The 13,242-nt window shown below is 46.6% G+C and overlaps 1 pseudogene; it reads right to left on the bottom strand.

Moving 5' to 3' along the window:
• Window positions 1–7,811: 7,811 nt before the first annotated feature.
• Window positions 7,812–8,732, bottom strand: LOC118084209 (DNA-(apurinic or apyrimidinic site) endonuclease 2-like; annotated as a pseudogene).
• Window positions 8,733–13,242: the final 4,510 nt, after the last annotated feature.

The raw sequence follows: 13,242 nt of genomic DNA, 5'->3' as shown, positions 1-13,242 counted from the left end.
CAATACCCCAGGAGCCCCCACCCACATTCTACAACCCTGTTAAAATCTAATTGAGGATTCCATTGTTGAGCTATATTTCAAATAGTGACAATCCGGACAGAAAAGTTGTGTAGCTCAAGAAGTGGTTTTTGAGCGGGGGGGGGGGGGGCAAAAATGACAGTGCTGACATGTATGTCTGGATTTTCCCAGATTTTTTTTCAAGCACGTGACCCGGCGAGGGAGGCGGCGGCGCTTGCGCCAACTGTCGCTGGGGCCGCGAGAGCGGCGGTTGGAGGCACGTGCAGAAGGGGCAGCGTCTCTGGACGCGGCTGCTGAGCGAGAGCGCCTGGACCTCTCTTTCTGTCTATACAGAGACGTCTATATACTGTATATATGGGGGAGAGAAGATGGCTCCCTTCCCTGAGGAGGTGGATGTTTTCACGGCCCCGCACTGGCGGATGAAGCAACTCGCCGGGCTTCACTGTGACAAGGTCTGAGGGGAGGAGGAGGGGGTTTCTGAGGGGGGGGTGTGTGACGCGCCGGGCATAGCCGTGGGGGGGGCGGGGAGGTCGCGCGCTCCTTCGAGACACGCCCCTCGGCCCCCTCAGGCCTCGCTCGGCCGGCGTTCATTTGCTGCGTGAGGGGATGCGCGCGGACCCTCTGGGGAGACGTTGGAGAGAGGTGCGCCTGCGCAACTGCCACCGCCTGGCGCGCGCCGTGACTCCTCTCGCTCCTCTTGTCCCGCTGCCGGCGGCCGTTATTCCTCCGCTGGCAGATTTCCCCTCTTTCTTCCCCGGTTTTTAGGCGCTTGGTTGCGAACCTCTTTCCCTCACAGGGGCCCAATCCTCAGTGATGTGCCGAAGATAATGTATTGCTCAATGTATTTTGGCTATTGCAGCTTCCTGATGCTGATGACATGTTTGGGTTGACCCAGTCAGTTTAGCCAATGATCGGGGTTATGGGAGTTGTAATCCCAACAAGGTTTAAATTAAAGGCTCAAGGTTGAAGAAAGGTGGTCTAGCACACTCTGTAAAAGAGGCATTCCCACACTGTGAATGAGGAACAGAACTGATTTACCTGGCAGCTGCATGCCCCTCTTCCCTCAAAGGTAATTTGCAACTACAATTTTTGTTAGCAGTTTTTTTCCACGTAGCAATGCACATTTTGATTATTGAGTGTGTTCATGCGCCTTTATTTCAAGGTGCCAGTAAAAAATAAATTAGAACAATATAAATTGTAGGTTTCAGGTGGGAGCTATCAAACTGTAGGGCAGGGCAGATTCCAGGCTTGTAGGACTTAGTTTTTCACTAGATTCCTGAGGTCTACTAAGTGGAGAGAGGTAAAAAATACAGGTACATTACTTAGAATTAAATCTCAGTCCATGTGGGGTTTTTTTAACCAGAACTGAATTGAACTCACACCTTCCAATACATAAATATCCATTTCTGTATACGCCTCTTCCCCACCCTTACTTCATGTCAGTAGCATAATTGTTGCCATTGTTAATTACCGTGTTTCTCATATTATAAGACACGTCTTATATTTATTTTTTCCTCAAAAAAACACACTATGGCTTATTTTCAAGGGATGTCTTATTTTTTTCCTCCTCCTGCCGCGGCCGGCATTGCTGCTGCGCCTATCACTATGTCTTATTTTCGGGGTATGGCTTATATTCCTTGAAAGCTTAAACATCCTGCTATGGCTTATTTTATGGGTATGTCTTAAAATATGAGAAACAGGGTATCTGGGAGTAAGAAAGATTTGATCTAGGTACTTCAGGTCACTCCTAGATGTACAGGTACGGTATATCCCGAACTACCTCCCCACACCCTGCCCCTGCTCTACTACAGGAAAGCCTTTGTAGAAAAGAGACGCTCAGGGTCAACTTTATTTGCAGTATAATTTTTTTTCAGATGAGGGGACATTTTACTTGGCCATATGCATGCCAAATACACAGAATTTATTGTATATGATCACATGTGGTGTGTGTTGCTATAGTACAGTTGTCAACCCCCAGAGCCCACTTGAGATGACTGAAAAATACTGAGGCGCAACAAGATGGTGCTGCAGGGCAAATGGTGGCAGATGGAAGCGAAATTTAACAAAATCAATGCGCAGTTATGGACATCATTTTCCACTCATATTTAATCCAACTTTTGAATTTGGTTTTTTGTCACATTTCCTTGTGGCAAGAAGTTCCATAGCTCAGCTTTTCTCAGGCTAAGTACACACATTTTCTCTGAAGGGATTTTGACTCAGCCTCCACATTTTAGGCAGAACTTTCTGATCCAGAAGCTCCTAGTAGAGAAGGCATTTCCTTTGTATTTTCCCCTTCCTACGTGCCTTTCAGAGTATTTTTACCCATCTCCTGTGGTTTTTTCTGCCGTCTTTCTTTCACAGTCACATTGAAACATTTTCTTCAGTCATGGGTATTTCATTTTTGTTTTTTATGAGAGGTAGGTGTAACAAATAGGTGTAAGGCTTCACTGTAGTAATTAAATATTATGATACTGTAGTTAGAAGTTGACATGGTGTACTGGTCATATTTACACTATTATTTTGGTACTACAGTGGACGCTCGGGTTGCGAACATGATCCTTGCGAGAGGCATGTTCACAACATGCAGCACCATGTCTGCGCACACGCAGGTCGCGATTCGGTGCTTCTGTGCATGCCTAAAGCGCAGAAACCCGGAAGTAACCCGTTCCGGTACTTCCGGGTTCGGCGCGGTGTGCACCCCAAAAATGCGCAACCTGAAGCGTCTGTAACCCGAGGTATAACTGTATATGAAAAGTATCAGTAGGAAACTTGATCTAAATTGGTGGTTTAAATTTGCCTTCCCCCTCTGGTGTTTTAAATCACCACCTTGCCCCTGCTACTGTGGTGCAGTGGTTAAGTGGTAGAATCTTAATCTGGGGAACTGGGTTCGCGTCTCCGCTCCTCCACATGCAGCTGCCGGGTGACCTTGGGCTAGTCACACTTCTCTGAAGTCTCTCAGCCCCACTCACCTCACAGAGTGCTTGTTGAGGGAGAGGAAGGGAAAGGAGAATGTTAGCTGCTTTGAGACTCCTTAGGATAGTGATAAAGTGGGATATCAAATCCAAACTCTTCTTCTATCCTCTCAAGTTATGTCATTTGTTGCTGCCAGTACTTAGGACACTATCAATTTGGGTTGATTTTTTTTCCTCTTTGGAATATGGGAGTGGAAAGAAGAGAGGAGGAAGAGGAGTCCTCTGAAATTCTTAGTCTTTAATTAGTGCCTTTGCAGGGCTTACATAGTTATGTCAGAAAATGCTACATAATCTCTGAAATAAACCTTTGCCCTTAATTGTATTGTTTGCAATTTGCAAAAGGATTTCTCTGTCTTCTTTTTCTCCCTCACCCAATGAAGGACCCCTGGATTAGATATTTCATGCACTTTTGTACATAAACAAGGAAATGTTTGCAGTTATCAAGCTTGTAAAGGGTCTCAATACAGGGAATGATCATTTTGTGTGTGACCAAGGTACACTCACCCGCCCAACGTGCATGGCAATTTCAGCCCTGGAAGGCGGTGGGTTGGGTTTGCGTCTTCTCCACCAAAGCATGTGATGACCCAGAATGCAACCCCCGCACAACCCTATTCTGTAACTCTATTCTCAATTATTTTAGCAGTGTTAGCTGAGTCCTTTGAGCTGTATACAACCCATCTCTCTTGGTTCCTTAGCCTACCTCCTACTGGCATGTTCAGCAGCAGCAGCAGCACCTGCAGCTGTTGTTCAAGGTGACAAGCAGACTTTTCATGTCACTCTTGTTCATCTGCACTGTAGAAGAAAAGTGTAGGAAAGAAGGAGGAACACTGTTAGAGGTTATATATTCAGGTAGGTAGCTGTGTTGGTCTGACGCAGTAGAAATATATACAGTGGAACCTTGGTTTATGAACACCTCGGTTTATGAATTTTCGGTTTATGAACACCGTGGACCCATCTGGAACGGATTAATTCATTTTTCATTACTTTCAATGGGAAAGTTCGCTTCAGTTTATGAATGCTTCAGTTTATGAACAGACTTCCGGAACCAATTACACCCATGCTTCAGTTTATGAACACTTCAGTTTAAGTACTCCACGGACCCGTCTGGAACGGATTAATCCACTTTCCATTACTTTCAATGGGAAAGTTCGCTTCAGTTTATGAACGCTTCAGTTTAAGTACTCTGCGGACCGTCTGGAACGGATTAATCCACTTTCCATTACTTTCAATGGAAAAGTTCGCTTCACTTTATGAACGCTTCAGTTTATAAACAGACTTCCGGAACCAATTGTGTTCATAAACCGAGGTACCACTGTATGAATAATAATAAAATTGTCCAGTAGCACCTTAGTGACCAACTAAGTTTGTTCTTGGTATGAGCTTTCGTGTGCATGCACACTTCTCCAGACACCTGCTATCTGAAGAAGTGTGCATACACACGAAAGCTCATACCAAGAACAAACTTAGTTGGTCTCTAAGGTGCTACTGGACAATTTTATTGTATTTTTTATATATTTCTGTTAGAGGTGCTCCTATGTCTTCTCTTTCCTGTTGCAAAAGAGAGAAGTGCCATTCTGTAGCTATGCTGTAGTCTCAGTGGGTAGTGGCGTAATGGTTCCCTTTAGTAAATGGTAATGCTTGTGGTGTTTGGCAGTTGCTCTTCTCATAGTGTTATTTTTAGACACACCAAATACAAAGCTTAAAGTGATCTCATACTGTCTCCACGTTGGCATTCACTTTTGTACATTTTGTAGAACTACCAAGATGGGAGGAACCCCCCCCCCCGGAGAGTGTCCCACTCTTGGGGGGGGGGCGGTTTCCTCCCATCTTGGTAGTGGAGTGAGAAAGCACAAACTGTTCAAGATAGGTTGTGGCAGCTTGCAAGCAGCAGCCGTCTTGGAAAGGGCAGCTGTGGGTGCCAATTGAGAAACAAGAGTTCTGGATACTACAGTAGTGGCAGAATTGGCATTGATCCCTACTCCGGGGGTCCCAGGTAGGGAAATAGTATTTGTTGTCTGGCCAGATGTTCCTGGTCTCAGTGATGAGGTTTGCCTGAATGTTGCTTCTGTGGTTGTTCTGGGGCTTGTCCTTTGACTCTGGCTGGGAACACTGATACCTCAGAATAATCCATAGTCACATATTTCTAGTGTAGAAGGATGTAGAAGAGCATCGTCCTGGGCTATACTGCTGAGTGTAGGAACTGATTTCCCTGAACTTTTTTTTCAAGACATTTCATTTTCTGCCTGCTCTGGTGCTAGCATTATAGCTGCACTGACAAATCTTAGAGAGTGAGCTGAATGTGATATCTTTCCTAAACTAATGATTGAGTCTGTCCTGGATGTGTGGAGATGGCCAGAGAGGTATGAAGCATCCAGCCTCATCTGTTCCAGTATTCTGTCCTTGTATTCTGGGATGACCTCTGTTGAGAGTCAAAGGATGCCAGAGACTGGATATCCCAAGACACTTCATCAGTTGTGGAGGGTGTCTGTGACAAAATGAATTTGCAGTCCATAGCTGAGGGTCACTGATGGTTCCTTCAGCTTAGAGGGAGCATTGTGTGTTTGTGTGTGTGTGTGTGTGTGTGTGTGTGTGTGTGTGAAAAGTCTCTGAACCTCAGCACTGAACGACAGCACAACCCTAAAAGCACTTTAAAAGCTTGTGCTCTTACCAGATTTATAAGCGAAACCTTTTTTCTAAAATTACCCCAAAAAATGTAGAATACATTTACAGAACTGCTGAAGTTAAAACTGAGGTTTTGATATATTTGCCACATGTTAAAATAACTTTAAAGGACTTTTTACCTGTATTAATAATGTGTTGTCAGGTAGGTTTTGTTTTGTTCTTAATCAGAGTTAGAAACACCTGTGGTGGGGAGGGGAAACACATTTGACCAGGGAAGTGGGATGGTGTCAGATATCTTTTTAGAGGATAACATGATTTATTGAGTATTAGCCCAGAAAGAAACTGATCATCTTTTGTTTCTTATCAGCTTTCTAAGACCAACTTCTCCAACAACAGTGACTTCGGGGCTCTCCTCCAATCCCTATATGCTACTTTTAAGGAATTCAAAATGCATGAACAAATTGAAGATAAATACATAATTGGATTACTTCAGCAATACAACGAGTGTGTCTAATGTACACTCAGACAATAAATTCTCAGAAATGCTTGGCCTCTGAGAAAGGGTTGAAGAATGTGAAGGTGAGCTTTCAGAAAGAAGAGTGTGTGGTTTCTGGGTGGTGGAATGCAAAATCACATTTCTGAGATCATGTGTGAAATTGTGCAATCTCAGCGTAGTTCTGGTGCCACAAGGCTGGTTGTATATATGCTTGCTTAGAAAGAAGCCATGCTACGCTTAGTGAAGCTTATTTCTTGTAAGTGTGCTTTAGAATTTCAAGCTTAGGCATCACTTTATTGTGCATCCTTTATTGACTCCTTCAGGTAGAAGGGAACCTCTCTAAAAACATATGGTTTACTTCTTAGCAAGCAGCTGCTTTTTGTTGAGAGCAATTTGGGCGATGTCAGCAGCTGACACTTCTGGCAGTAGGACATGCCTGAATAACACACCTTATAAAACAGGAGTCACATGGGATGTGGATGAATAAGAACATCATAGCTTTCAGATTTGATGGGTGGGGAATCTTTTTCAGTGGGAGGACTATGTTTCATCTTGACCACCCCTCTTGGGGGTCGTATGCCATTGGCAGGAGAGGCTAATTCTGGAGTATGTGATTAAAGGGTCCATGGGCAAATCATGCTCTTTCTCTCCTACACCACAAGACTGCACATATAGCACACTCCTCACACATCTATGTATGCAGATTCTTACTCTTTCTTCTCTCCACCACACTAGGGTGGAAAAAGAGCTGATGGAGGTGTGGGTGTGTAATCTTCATAGATATTAGGAAGGGGAAGTTTAAGCCTTCCTTTCCTAGCTGGTACTTCCTTTAAAACATAGCTGCCAAGTTATCCCTTTTTTAAAGGGATTTTCCCTTATGCTGAATAGGCTTCCTCGCGAGAAAAGGGAAAACTTGGCAGCTATGCTTTAAAAACAGCCAATTTTCCCAAGTGGCAGTTAGCATTGAAAACAGCCCTCCATTAGCAGCAGTACAAGGCTTTGTTTTCAAGCCTTATTCTGGCATGGGGGATTCACAGTGAAAAGAGGGTAAGCACTTCCCTCCCCAGATGCAAGCCCTGCCTGATTCTTCCCTCCCAAAATTAGACTTGAAAAGCCCCCTAGGGTTTTTTTTTAACTCTAAAACTTGTCCGAGATGATAAGGGGGTTCTGCAGACTGAATGGAGGGGCTGCATCTGGCCCCTTGACTGCCAATTTCTACCCCCTTTAAATGTATAGGTATATCAGAGAGACCCATGAGTTTATAGGCTTCTGGCTCACTGTATGTTATATTAACAAAGTGGCACATGTAGTTACTTTTCCATGCTTGTGACATGTCAGACGGTAATCCTGTCTAAACTTTTCATTTGTTGAATTCTACTGGTACCATTGCTAGTTTTCAATGCCTGTTAAGTACTTAAATGGTATAATGAAATACTACCCAAATCTGGTCACCTGCAACTTTTTTAAAGTGAATCTGAAGCAGCACCTGTGGAATTATTTCAAAATCTACCTTACTGTATTTAGACATGCTGACAACAAGTGTTTACATTTGCACTAAAATAACAGCATTTTCGAAATGAAATGTTAACATATTTTATATAAGTTGGTCTCTGGGCATCTGTTTTAAGACATCTAAAGAAGAGGTGTGTTGTTTTTGATGGCTTGAACTTACTGTGGAAACTGGCACGAACCAATTTGCTTCTTCACTGTCCGCAGGACACAAGGTTCTCCATGGGCCTTGTAGTGAGGTGGTCGACCAGGGCCTGGCAGCAGTGACTTCCCCAGGGCAGCGGACTGGTTTGAACTAGAGGAAACAGAGCCTTTCCCACCATCCGGAGCTCCTCTGGCATGAGCTGGGCATCCTGCAGCTCTGACAAGGCTAGTCAAAGCCAGGATATAGTCAATGCGGGGTGCCGTAGTTTAGCTGCCGGGACCCGGTTACGTTGCACCAGCTGGTGTAGGCGTCACTCTGACCAGCGTGCAGAAAATGGAACGTGTCGACAAAGCATTTCCCATTCTGGGAATCCTTGTCTGGCTCCCACAGGAAACTGTCCAGCCAGCGATGCCTCGGATGCTCCTGAAAGGATTGCAGATCTCCCGGGTCACAGTGGTCAATAGGCTTGTGTGCTGTGTTGATGTCCCCCAGGATGACCACATGGCCTCCAGCTCTGAGAAGTGCCTCGGCCAGAGCTTGCAAGAGGTAATAGAAACGCAGCTTGAAGTCCCCACGCTCTGGGTTTTCATGGTCTGCTCGAGGGCAGTACACATTGATGACTGTCAGCGTGGTCTCCTGCTGTTCTGAAGTGCAAATACAGTGACGGGTGATCACAGCCTGGCCCTCACTTTCCAATGCCAGTAGCTCCTCAGTTGTGAAGCCCTCTGTCTCGCCATAAGAACCAACTGTGCCATCGTGCTTAGCAAACAACCCAGACAGGCCTTCTTCATCTGCCTCTGGGATGCTACTGACCTTGCAGAATCTTGCAACACCTGAATAGCCTATTGCGGGTGCGACTGAAGCTGAAATAAGAGTTATAGCTCTCCACTATTGCCAATGGCTCCTCCAGCAGGTCCCCTTTTGTCTCTTGCAGGGAGATGACATCTGCCCCAGGGGAGTTCAGTCGTATTCATCCCAGTGTTCTGGGCTGTTCTAGGGGGTCATATTTCCAGGTTGGCATAGAGGGAGAAGGAGCACAGGAATGCGGCAATTTCTGAGGGGGACTCAGCAGGGAAGGGGATATTTTTGGAGAGGAGCTCCGGGGGCAGGGGGCCATATTTGGGGATGATTTCAGCGGGGAAGGGAGCATATTCTGGGATAGGCAGAAGAGAGAGGGAACAGAGGAGAGGGGCAATTTCTGAGGGGGACTCGGGGGAGGGGGTGTTTTCGGGGAGACATTCAGGGGGGTTTCAGGGGAAGGGGGATGTTTTCGGGGCGGATGTCCGGGGTGGGGGGGCATATTCCGGGATGATAATTGGTGGGTAGGGGGCATATTCAGGGATTGGCAGAGATGGGGAGCAGAGGAGAGGGGCGAGGGGGATATTTTGAGGGAGGGTTTCTGGGGGGAAGGGGGCAGATTTGGGGTGGGTTTTAGAGGGAGAGGGGGAAGGTGCCGGCAATGCACTCCGACAATTTCCTGTGAAAACAGAAGGAACAAAGGGGGATAAAAATGCCTTTTGATTATTTCTGAGGCTGGTCAATGGACCAAGGAGAAATAATGGCTACCTTAACGCTCATAATTGTTATTGTCTCAAAACCCAAGCTGAACTGGTGTGCTACCTTCCTTCGCTCGATGTGGGACTCAGGGGGAGGGGGATATTTTCGGGGAGGAGCTCCGGGGGCCGGGGGCCATACTCGGGGATGATAATTGGTGGGTAGGGGGCATATTCAGGGATGGGCTGATGGGAGAGGGAGCAGAGGAGTGGGACAATTTCGGAGGGGGAGTCTGGGGGGAGGGGGTGTTTTCGGGGAGGCATTCAGGGGTGGTGTCAGGGGGGAGGGGGATGTGTTTGGGGCAGATGTCCGTGGGCGGGGGAGCATATTCTGGGATGATAATTGGTGGGTAGGGGGCATATTCAGGGATGGGCTGAGGGGAGAGGGAGCAGAGGAGTGGGACAATTTCAGAGGGGGGAGGGGGTGTTTTCGGGGAGGCATTCAGGGGGTTGTCAGGGGGGAGGGGGATGTGTTCGGGGCGGATGTCCGGAGGCAAGGGAGCATACTCGGGGATGATAATTGGTGGGTAGGGGCCATATTCAGGGATTGATTGATGCCCCCTTAATCCCTCCCTCAACATGCCTCCCTCCTTAATCCCTCCCACAACATGCCCCATCCCTCCCTGAAACGTTCCCATGGAATGCCCCCTTGCCCCTTGAGCCCTCCCTGTAAAAGACCCTCCCTCAACATGCCCCCCTCCTTAATCCCTCCCACAACATGCCCCATCCCTCCCTGAAACGTTCCCATGGAATGCCCCCTTGCCCCTTGAGCCCTCCCTGTAAAAGACCCTCCCTGAATCTGCCCCCTCCCCTTAATCCCTCCCTGAATTTGTCCCCTTCCTCCCTTAATCCCTCCCTGAATATGCCCCCTTCCCGCTTTAACCCCTCCCTGAATATGCCCCCTTAATGCCTCCCTGAATATGCCTCTTCCCCCCCTTTATTCCTCCCTGAATATGCCCCCCTTATCACCTTAATCCCTCCTTGAACATGCCCCTCCCCCAAACCTTCCCACAATATGCCCCTCCCCCCTTAATCTATCCCTGAACAGGCCCCCTCCCCCCGAAACATTCCCACAATATACCCGCTTGCCTCCTGAGCCCTCCCTATATGAAGAGACTCTTTCTTTCCAAGTCTTCCCTCTTAACCCTTGCCCCCATTGCAGCTTTGCCCCTCCTAGAAACTGCCCACCCTGAAACCTTCCTACACTGTGCTCCCTTGCCCTCTTTAACTTGGGCAGAATATATCCCTCAATTTGAAAGTCCTCCTCCCCCCCCCCCCATAGGCCCTCTTCCATTCCGGATTTACATCCGCAACGAGTGCAGGAAGAGGGAATTGTTATAAGAGAATTAATGACCGGAGAGGGGATTTCTAAATAAAAATTATGAACTCTGCTTGCTATGCCTATCGCCTTGAAATCGTTCCCGTTTAAATAGTGATATAAATGTACTTTCTACATGCATGTGTCAGTGACTGGAGTGCAAACATTGTACCTTGTATCAATTTCCTTACTTTCTTTTATTCGTTTTATAAACTTTGTATGTGTTTTGAAGGTTTTGTATCGCTGTATACCCAAAACTGTGAATATTACTTTGCGCCGCTTGCTACTGATAAACTACACCCCCCTCCATGTTCTGCATATAATTTTAATAAAAGATCAGGCTTCCAGCCACTTTGCTTTCTTAAAATCCTGGTCTGGTCTCTGTTTACCTGTGTTTACCAACTGGTTTGAGCCTCAAAGGTCCAGCCTTCCTTAAGAAGCTGAACCACTTTCAGGGGCCCCAAATTTACTCCTATTTCATAACTTAAAACTCTGTAGCAGCCTTTGAACAACTTCTGTAAATAATTTCTGAAAAAAAGGAAAATGACATAGACACGTATACTTTATTATTAAACAATTATATAAGTTGCTGCAGTAGACTTAAAATGAATGAAATATGGTCTGTTGCTTTGGGAGAAAATTTATGGTTAAAATGTTGGATGTGCAGACTGAAATGAGTGCCTTGTTTTCTAAATCTCTTAAAGCAGCTGTCTCCTTTAACCAACACTTCTCAGACTGTCTTAATGCAGGCCACGCAACCACTGCTCCGAGTGGGGGTTGGGGGGGGGAAGCTACGGAGAAAGCCAAGTCAGTCGTTTCCATTACCTGGCTGCAGGCATATATTATAATTCATAAAATGTAACAACTTGAGAACAGTGCAGTCTCTTTCTGTTTTCTTTGAATCACAAGGCCTAATTTGGAAAACAATATGTCAATAAAATCATGTTGAAGTTGGAGATCCAGTCGAGGTCAGGGCATCCTATGCCAAAACACCAGCACTAACCTGGTCCTCCATTAACCCACCGAAACAAGGAAGGAAGCATAACCAGTGAAAACTACAGACTCAAGACTCGAAGACGGAAACAAATCATTTGGTTTATTGGGATGCAAAGTTGAAAGGTATGATGACAATCATGACGCCAGAGTCAGAAACTCTTTATAAGGTGGCTGTTGCCAAAAAGCCCACTGTCCCTTAGGCTGATCCCATATATATCTATGCTGCTATACGTTCTACGTGATGAGACCAGAAGCCTGCTTGGAAGGAACTTGATTGTTCTCTTGATGATTTTCTTGATGCCATCTTCCATCTTCCTTTCTCATTCCGTTGGTGTCAGGGTCTCAAATACACTTGTGCCAAAACTCAAAAAAGGGTTATTCAATCCCTCACGTGTAGAGACATTGCACAGAACTACGCTTCACAAGATGGTGGTGCGGGTAAAATGGGCAGGAAGGAGAGAACCCCGACAAATTCCGATCAGAGCTACTTGGTCAAAATTGGATTTAAAACATAGAATTATAAAAGTTCTGGCTTGGTGTTAAAGGGCAGCTTGAGCCTGCCTAACACACCACATACATTTAAAGCGCATGGGTCTTTCCCCTCCCCCAAAGCCTGGGAACTGTAGTTTGCTAGGGGTGCTGGGAATTGTAGTTCTGCGAGGGTGGAGGCCCTTAGATGTACGTTGTGTAGCAGCTTAAGTTGCTACTGTCTTGACTCAGTGGGGCTTCTGAGTAGACCTGCTAAATATTTATTAAATAGGCGACTATATTCATTCACATTGCAACGTAAGCAAATCAAGCGCCTCACTGGCTGAGGAATCGCTGTGAGGTAAACGCAACTCGTGGCCTGCCTCCCGCGGCGGATGGATTGGCTAGGCGGCTCGCCAATCACACTTTTAACGGCGGTCCAGAGAGCCCGCTCGCTCGTTGGATTGGCGGAGAAGGCTTCCTCCGGGTGTTCGGCAGGCCGAAGCCGCGTGCAACGTGCATGCGCCGCTCTGGCCAGCAGCAGTGGTTGGGAGCAGTGGGTGCTGCCCATGTGCGTGGGGGTGGCGTTGGGGGGGGCGCTTGCCCTGGAGGCGCTGGCGAGTGTGGGAGCGAGGCCCGTAGGACGGAAGCATTCCCATTGGGGGGGGGGGGCAAAAATGACAGTGCTAACATGAGTTGCCATGTACTGTATGTCCGAATTTTCCCAGATTTTTTTTTTTTGTGTGTGTGTGTGTGATTTCCACATGGACACTGCTTCCGACAGCAGCATTCCGAATATGTCCGGGAAATTTTGGACGTATGGCAACCCTAAACTAGCCAGGCAAGATTTTTGAAGCATTAATGCTGTCCTTAGTAGAACAAAGGAAGTTGCTCTGTGTTAGAGTGGGGTAAATGGGAGAGTCCACCACCTTTTGTTGGAGTTTGTTTTACTGTCAGACAGCTCTGTCAGAAACTTCTTCCTGATGTTTAGTCAGAATCTCCTTGTACCCTCTTCCATGTGACAGTCCTTTAGATATTTGAAGATGACATTAGACTTCTGTTGATGCAGCCTAGAATAGCAGTAGTCCGTCCCCCCCCCCCCCCCCCGCTGCACCACACTGTTGACTCATGACTTGTGGTCTACT

Source organism: Zootoca vivipara, chromosome 9, assembly GCF_963506605.1.
Source record: "Zootoca vivipara chromosome 9, rZooViv1.1, whole genome shotgun sequence".
NCBI lineage: Eukaryota > Metazoa > Chordata > Lepidosauria > Squamata > Lacertidae > Zootoca > Zootoca vivipara.
The sequence above is the reverse complement of the archived record's forward strand: the minus strand, read 5'-3'. Positions and strand labels throughout refer to the sequence as shown.